The sequence below is a fragment of the Microtus pennsylvanicus genome, chromosome 5 (assembly GCF_037038515.1).
Source record: "Microtus pennsylvanicus isolate mMicPen1 chromosome 5, mMicPen1.hap1, whole genome shotgun sequence".
Taxonomy (NCBI): domain Eukaryota; kingdom Metazoa; phylum Chordata; class Mammalia; order Rodentia; family Cricetidae; genus Microtus; species Microtus pennsylvanicus.
Window position 1 is genome coordinate 92,035,539 of NC_134583.1, and position 8,936 is coordinate 92,044,474.

An 8,936-nucleotide genomic window follows, 5' to 3' on the forward strand; every position below is an offset into this window, starting at 1 on the left:
CTAAAAATTTACATTACATTGTTAAATAAGCTCTATAGGTACAATACCTTGAATAAGAGTAGAAATGTATATATAGTATGTTCTAACAAAATTAATCTCAAATTTGTATCAATATAAAAGTTTGTATACAGTGTACAAAAGTCCAATCCAATGTAAAATATTTAAAACTAGATTTTAAAGTAGATTCAATAATCTACCTTTTATCTTATATCTATATCCTCTCATTTTTCTTTTCAGAGTAGATTCAACAATCTACCCTTTTATCCTATCATATCTGCATTCCCTATTCTCTTTTCAAAAAAGAACCCTGAATCTAATTTCCTTTGTTTAGCCTTTTTCCTGACTATTACCAATAACAATTTGTAAGCAATCTCCTTAAACAGTAACAAATATCCATAACTCACAGAATGACCAAAAACCACCCACCCCACCTCTTGGGTATGTGAGTGTCATGTTCTTAAATTTACTTCCTGCTATCTGGGGGCAATGGAATCTTTAGGAGATCCTGAAAAGAAAAATCGAGTTAACTGTCAAATCCTAGGAGAGGTAGCTGTCATCTTTTGCTGCCCAGTCACTGCATAATGGGAATATGCAGGGTTTATTTCAAGTCATGGCTAGAGTAGTCTACGAGGCTGGATCATCATCTCAGCTAATCACCTCAAAATTTTTCTGAGCACCTTGTAGTCCAAAGCTGATCTTTAGGTGGTGTTTTTGAGCTTAGTGGTATTATCACAGTGCTGGTGGAATCATCAGTGTGGGGCCCCATCCTCCTTTTAGAGACTTCAAAGGTCACTGTTAGGTATGTTCATGGCTCACTGCAGAAAACTGATAGAGATTCAAACCCAAAATCATATACAGGAAGCTAGATGAAGCCTTTTTCTAGAATTAGTTAGTATTCTATATGATCATTAATATAACAAAAAGTTTAAAATATATATATATTAATCTCATAAATTTTGAGATATACATTAAGAAAAGTTGTTAAAGAGTCAAAAATCAAAGGATTATGAGATTAGTGGCAATAAAATAGTCCTTAAATATTTGTTTTTCTACTGTTCCACATCAGGTGGCTCTTCTGACATGAGACGGAGATTTTGGACTTTACTTTAATAAGCATGCTTCGGTTTAGAGGAGAGAGCCACACTCCAACTCCAAGTCCAGCTTTAATCTTTGACTGGACTGTGACTACAAAAAGACCACTTGCATGAGACTCTTAATCTCAGGGTCATGGGTTTGAGCCCCATGTTGGGTGCCAGGTGTGGCACAAATTCTAATTGGTATTAATAATAAAAACACAGAGTCAGATATAGGAGCTAATGCTGAAAAAAAAAACAGAGTACAGACCTAAGCCATCAAAGGCCAGGAAGTGGTGGTTCACACCTTTAATCCCAGAACTTGGGAGTCTCACAGCTTTAATCCCAGCACTAGGGCGGTGGAGACAAGAAGGGATATGGCTGTGGAGAGAGGAATAACCCTGGGACTCACATGGAAGGAGAGAAATAACTCCTATAAGATGCCCTCTGGCCTCTACATAAGCTATGCCACATCTGCACGGTTGTATAAGTGTCCTCCCAGAATGAACCATTCCATCTGCAGGGAAGCTCCTTAAACAGGAAGGTCAACAATTCAAAATTGCTCCAGAAAGTGCCTGAAACTATCAATTTCACTAGGACCCTCCCTGCCAGAGTAAGCAGCAAAAGTTGAGGGTCCCTTTCAAACAAGCAAGAGTTGAGCTGCAAAGAAGAAACTCAGAGGAGGAGCCCAGATGCCAAGAAGATTCTCAAGACAAGCTGAGCTGCAAGAAGCAGAAACCAGCTGAGCTTCCTGGATGAAGTTTATAGACTAAGTAACTTAGAAGGATACTGTATCACCTGTTGAGCTGGCTGCAATCTGTGCAGTGTACTACAGGCGTCCCAGATTTTGTGATCTGCCGATGCTGGAGTGGGCCTTGGTGATGAGGCTGTCTTTGAGTCGTTTTTGCTCCCCAATAAAACTCCCTGGTTCATCAAGTTAAACTTTGGTGGTATCTGTACTTTGGTCTGCTGTAAGTTCTCTATCTAGGGTTAAGTAGACCCTGGAGTGTTTGTTGCATGTCCCCAGGTAAAGTTTTGTCACACAACATGCATACACACATACACAATAGAAATAAACACATAAATGCACAGTAGAGCTGAGAATGGTGGTGCATGCTAAGAAATGAGGAGTCCACAGACACGCTCTCCAAAGAAACCCCACAAGCCCCTCCCTAGATTTAAAATGGACGAGGGAATAGGGTGAGTAAGCAATGCATTGTTTTCAGGAAAATCTGTCTATAAATATCAGGCAAAGGATGATGAAATGCCAGTTTCTTTCTTTAAAAAAAGTTTGGAAATATGCCTTATGATCTGGTTATAAAATCATAGCAAAAGTCCTACACTAAGTGAAAGTATTCTGTTACTGTCATAGCAGGGCCTCAATAAATACCCCAAGCAGTAAATACATTATAAATACCCCAAGTGGTAAACAAATATAAGGACAAAATAATGGATGACAGCCATTATAATCTATAGTACATCAGATTTCGCCTTACCCAGGGACACTGAGCCACCACTCTTACACTTTCTTTTAGGATAATATGCAACTTTTTTCTTTTTTAAATTTTATTTAATTAACATTTTCATTTATTTTACAGGCCAACAACAATTTCCCCCTCCTTCCTCTCCTCCTCTGTCTTCATTGAGAAAGGGGCAGTCCTACCATGGGCTTGAACAAAGCATCAAGTTGAGGTAGGAATGAGCTCCTCCCCCTGCATAAAGGTTGGGCAAGGTAATCCAGTAGAGGTAACAGGTTCCCAAAATCTTAATGCTAGGAGTCTTACAGACCAAGCTACACAACTGTCACACATATGCAGAGGGCCCACGTCAGTCCCATGCAAGCTCCCTCACTGTTGATCCAGACTCTATGTGCTCCCATGAGCTAAGGTCAGCTGTCTCTGTGGGCCATCTTCGTCCACCCCCTCCTCCCACTTGTACAATCCCTCCTCCTTTCTCAGGAGTCCCCCCAGTGCTTGGCCGTAGATCTCGACATCTGCTTCCATCAGTTACTTGGTAAAGGCTCTCTGATGACAAATAGGAAGAGACATCTTGATGGAGAGGGAAAGTTTTGGAGTTAGGGAGAAACCTGGTGCCAAGGAAATTCCCAGGAATCCACAAGGATGACCTCAACTAAGATGCCTAGCCATAGTGGAGAGGGTGCCTGAACTGGCCTTCTCCTGTAATCAGATTGGTGACTACCAACTTACACTTTGAAAAGCAGGAACCACACATGTACACCTCAGTCTCTTGCCTACAAAGGTCACAGAAGGAAAAGCTAGATTACTGATCCCCCGTCCTTCTGGAATTTAATGCCACAGATACGCTGTAGCATTAAAACATTCTAGGGTTTTCCTTTAAAGTTCTACGGTTTGATTTGTGGGGCACACTATCCCTTTGTCCTTCAAACAAGTTCTGGCTTCTAGGAACTCTTGTCTCCTATTCTATATAGCTTCTTCACTTAGCTCCACACTACACTCAGGGAGGCCAGACCTCCAACCCAAACCAAGATCTCACACACACAGATTCCAGTTATGTGCACAGCAAATGAGTGATTGTTTGTTTGCTTACTGTTGCTCTCTCTACCTACTAAACATTGCTCCCTGAGGGCAACCCGTTAGTCTTGTTCATCAACAAGAAAATGTGTAGTAGCCGGGCGATGTTGGCACACCCCTTTAATCCCAGCACTCGGGAGGCAGAGGCAGGCGGATCTCTGTGAGTTCGAGACCAGCCTGGTCTACAGAGCTAGTTCCAGGACAGGCTCCAAAGCCACAGAGAAACCCTGTCTCGAAAAACCAAAAAAAAAAAAAAGAAAAGAAAAAAAAAATGTGTAGCCCTCCAGATGCCTGGCACTTGAGGAATGAACTCATCCATTCATCAACTTTTCCTGAAGCTTCCCTTCCCATCACCGTCACACACAGGGACACTCAGTGACTAACTGACTAGGTACAGGTTAGGGCAGGCGAATACACACCCAAAGACCCTGAGCTACCTGCCAAGAGCAGCACTAAATGGAGCAAAGGCAGGAGCACTATGGCTTTAGGAAAAACTGTGCAGTCAGCTAATCACAAATACGGCCTTCCCACTGCCTTCCCACTGCCACCCCAAGACTTCAGTTCAAGGTCGGCAAAGAGAACTGTTCAAGGACACCAAAGATTTTTGCAGAGGAGCTACAGAAAGCAACAAGTAGGTAACTTTACAAAGCATCTGTTCAAACTGCCAACATGAGTGCGAGCTTGTCAACCAAGTCCAAAACCACACTTCCTCCATGAGGAAATGTGCCTTCTAGCAGGCCCTCACTGCAAGTTAGAAGAGGTGACCCTGAGAAAGGAGGGGTGTAACAAGAATCAGACTCCCGGGAAACTTCACCCTAAGCCCATACAAGAACCAGAGCACCCAAATACCACCAAAGGAGAAGGGAGATCACTTCCTTTCCATAAATACTTGTTTCGTGCCATTCACCAGATTAGCGCCTCCACTGCATTCTCTCCTAAGGGCGTAGGAGGTGAACTGAGCACCTTTCCCCACGCACCTTCACGCACGAAGATCCATCACTATAGTTGCTCTCTCATTCAGAGTCCTACTCTGGGCCAGGGACCCTCTCATTTCCTTCTTGCCACATATTCCAGGATACCACGAACATAGGTGACAAGAAGTCTAAGTCAAAGTCACCAAGTAAATTAGGAGGCGGAGCATGGATTTAAACTGCTCTTAACCACTAGCTACAGGCTTCCTGGACACTACCTACAAGCTCAGAAGAGCACAACCCTGCCCCTGGACAGCAGAAGGCTGGACGGAACTGCACTGCACACAAGAGACTAAGCTTGCGGGAATGACAAAGTAAGAGGCAGGTTCGGCTTCCGGTGTAATGGTCATGTCTTGTCTCTTAATTTAAGAGACAAGACACGCCCACTCCCTCCCTGTCAGCTGAGGCAGGCCGATCTTCAGCTTCCAGCCTGAGTTCCTTCTCTTTTCCGTCTGCCTCTCAGACAGGCATCTCCATCTTTCCCTTCTCTCCCCTCCCCCCTTCTCTCTCTCCCTCTCAGCTCTTCTCCCCCTTTCCCTTCCCCTCCATAACCCACCTAATAAATATCCAACCTCACTCTACAGGGTGTGCCCATCCGTCTGTCTCTGGCCGCCGGGGACCAGCCACCTTCGGAGACCTGCGGCGGCGTGGTCTCGTGCGCTGTCCCTACCTGGGACTGGCTGCTCTCGGACCCGCAGCCCCCTGCTAGCCACCACTTGGGGACCTGCAGTGTTTCTGCCGCCTGCCGCCACCAGGAATCCTGCAGCAATTTTATTAATCACACCTGGGACAGTTTTAAAATGCTACTCAGCTAGGGTGCAGGAAGCTCAGCAGCCGTTACGGTATGGAGACTTGGGTCCGGATCCACAGAGCAGCCCAGGCTGTGTACTAGGTGTTAAGGCACCGCGTGGGGGAGGGGATCGGTCATTCTCAGATCCCAGGGCCCAGGTGCACGGGAGTGGAGGTTAGCTCCAAGCCCAGCACCACTGGAAAGTGACCCCCCACATCACAGGTAACAAGGGACGAGGGTGAGTGGTCAAGCCCCTGGCCCAGACCAAGAAGCGGACAGGACCGGATGCCGACCACCGCGACCCCGCCACGCCAGCCTCCTGCACTCACTCACCCGGCGTCGGCGTGTCTGCCCAGACCACTACGATTCCAGCCCTCGGCCTCCGCAGAAGAAGCTCCCCGCCAAGCCCAACCCGCTACACGCCGGGGCTCACGGCTCGCCGCAGGCAAGGACCAACGGAGCGGCGAGCGCGGGCGAATCTACGATTTTCAAAACTGTGGCTCAGCCAATTCCCCCTAAGTTTCTCAGGGCGGTTACAAAATTGCAAACCAATCATGTAACAGGACAAAGGATTCCGGTTATCTATTGGCTGTCAGTGCTGTCAATCTGTGGGAAAAGACTATAGACGCTTTTAACACGCCCCAACTTCCGGGAGCCGCGGTACGCAAAGCAATGAGGAAGTGATTGCTCGGTCCGGGAAGCGAGTGTAGCTCGGAACTACAAGTCCCAGCCTGCATTGCGAAGACGAGCTTCGTTACGGGAGGACTCAAACTATCTTCGGGCCATTCACTTCGCTGGTCACAGGTTCACTATTCTGCTTTTGGAATGGCAGCTTTGTGACCTCTGCTATTTTTGAGAAGTAAAAAGGAGATTAAAAAGAAACACATTGCAAATCTCACAGAGTGTTTCCTGAGAGCCGCGATTGTCACCCGGAAGTATTTGCTAAGTACCTTACAGATTGAACACAACAGAGAATTCTCTAGCCACTGACATTAGTAAAGTATTAGTTGAGGGTTGCCACCACCTGTAAAGAAAAAGCTTCAGTCTCCAAAATACTTACACCTCCACCCTCTTTATCGAATCATTCGCAGTAGCCAAAAGGTGGGAGAAACTGAAAGTTCATGAACAGATGAAGAAGGGTTTTGTTTTTTTGAAATTGTTTTTCCTTTTATTGAAAATAGCTTTTTTTTTCTCACATAGTATATCCCGATTACAATTTCCCCACTCTCTACTCCTCCCAGTTCCTCCCAACCTCCCCTCCCATCCAGATCCACTCCCTTTCTGTCTTTCATTAGCAAACAGGCAGGCTTAGGAGATGACTCAAAAGCTAAGAGCACTGTCTGGTCTTCTGGAGGTTCTGAGTTCAATTTCCAGCAACCATATGGTGACTCACAACCATCTGTAATGAGATCTGGTGTCCTCTTCTGGGCTGCATGCTGCAGAACACTGTATATATAATAAATAAATCTTTTTTAAAAAAAAGAAAACAAAACAAACAGGCTTCTAAGGGATAATAATAAAGTAAGACATAATAAAATATAGTATAAAAATGCAAACCCTAACACATTGAAATTGGACAAAACAACAAATAAAAAAGCTCAAGAGAAGGCACAAGAATCAGAGACCCCACTTGTTTGCACACTCAGAAATCCCATAAAAATACTAAACTGGAGGCTTAGTGGTTAAGAGCACTGACTACTCTTTCAAAGGTTCTGAGTTCAATTCCCAGCAACTCACAACCATCTGTAATGAGCTCTGTTACCCTCTTCTGCCCTGCAGGCATACATGCAAGCAGAACACTGTATGTATAAATAAATAAACAAATCTTTTAAAAGAATACTAAAGTCATAACATGTACACAAAGGACTTGATGCAGATTTGTGCAAGCCCTGTGGATGCTGCCTCAGTCTCTGAGCTCATATGAGCATTGATCCCGTTGATTTAATGAGCTGTGTTTTCTTGGTGTCCTCCATTCCCTCTGGCTCCACTTACTCCTGAGGGGAGGGACTTAATGGAGACATCCTATTTATAGCTGAATATTACAAGGTCTCTCACTCTGAATAATGTCTGACTGTGGATCTCTGTTTCTGTCTTTTGCAGGAAGAAGCTTCCCTGGATGATGGCTGAGCAAGGCACTGATCTGTGAGTGTTGTGCCCACATTACGACCCCCAGAGAGAGACCACCAGAGAGGCCCAGACTGTAATAAGCAAGTTTTAATTAGCATAATACAAACATGTTTGGAACCCCTGTCTCCAAACCCCATTGCAGCGAGGTAGAGAGAGGAGTTGTATCTCCTCTGTGGGGTAAGCTTTTAAAGGTATAACTACAAAGAGGCTTTTTGAAGCTGCTTTTGGCACAGGCACAAGGTCTTTTGCTCTCTCCCATCCTGCTTCTTTATCATCAGGTGGCTGGCTGGGCTGAGCTAAGTGACCTTGTGCTCGGAATCTCCCAGGTAGGAGAGGGGAAGGCCACTATCTTCCTGGGAAAACATTCTGCTAGGAAATTTCTTCTTGACCCTTTGAGAATAAGGGGTGAGGGTCCCACATGAATACAACAGAATGTCGTTAGAAATCATTTTATTGATATGTTCCTTTACTAGACCAGTAATATTTGACTTAATCCTAGGTCCCTGGGTTATCTAGTCACAGATTTGTGGTCACCAAGGTAGTGCCGGGTGTGGGTTCCATCTTGTGGCATAGGCCTTAAGTCAAATTAGGTAATGGTTGGTTACTCCTAAACTTTGTTCCTCCATTGCCCCAGCATATCTTGCAGGCAGGACCCCACTGTTGATGAAAGGGTTCTGTTAATCCCACCAAACAAAAGTAAAGACCATTACCCAAAGTTAAGCAAGCTTTATTTTCTGTCAGACAGGGCTTTTTCTCTAAAATAGGGCTCCATTACCCAAAGTTAAGCAAGCTTTATTTTCTGTCAGACAGGGCTTTTTCTCTAAAATAGGGCTTGAAAGAACAGCATCAAACACAACAGAATGTGGAATTTATATAGCCCAAGAACTGCAAGACTAGGAGGTTTTCAAAGATTGAGGGATTTCCAGACCATCTTACCATAGTAGAGGTCAGGGTACACAGTGTGGAACATGTCACGTTCCAGAAATGAGGTCAAACCAAAGTTTTACAGAAAACAGGAATGACTTTATTTTGATTTTATAACAAAATGGCTTCTAATCTCTGGGAGGAGGTGGAGGTTGTTGTGGGATATTTTTACATGGTGTGAAGATGTATTGCTGTGATTGGTTTAATAAAGAGCTGAATGGCCGGGAGCTAGGCAGGGAGAGCAAGGACGCACAATACAGAGATGAGGTAACGAGCCACGAGGCAGAACGTAGATTAAAAACTATGTTAATTAAGTTATAAGTTAGTTGAAAACAAATCTAAGCTAAAGGCCAAGTTTTCATAATTAATAATAAATCTCTGTCATTATTTGTGGACCGTTGGTCTCAACAAGAAAATACTACTACTGGGGGTCTCTGAGACAGGGTTTCTCCATGCATCCTTGGCTGTCCTGGATCTTCCTGCCTTTGCCTCCCACGCA

General features: G+C 44.6%; 1 protein-coding gene across 2 annotated transcripts in view; it reads right to left on the minus strand.

The window, feature by feature from the left end:
• Incenp (inner centromere protein) overlaps window positions 1-5,921 on the minus strand; it is a 31,091-nt gene extending 25,170 nt beyond the window's left edge. Inside the window, exon 1 of one of the 2 annotated variants that reach the window (XM_075973455.1) lies at window positions 5,720-5,921. The gene's annotated coding sequence lies outside the window, so the exon portion shown is untranslated. The remainder of the gene's footprint in view (window positions 1-5,719) is intronic. The other variant, XM_075973454.1, reaches the window with a different exon arrangement.
• Window positions 5,922-8,936: the final 3,015 nt, after the last annotated feature.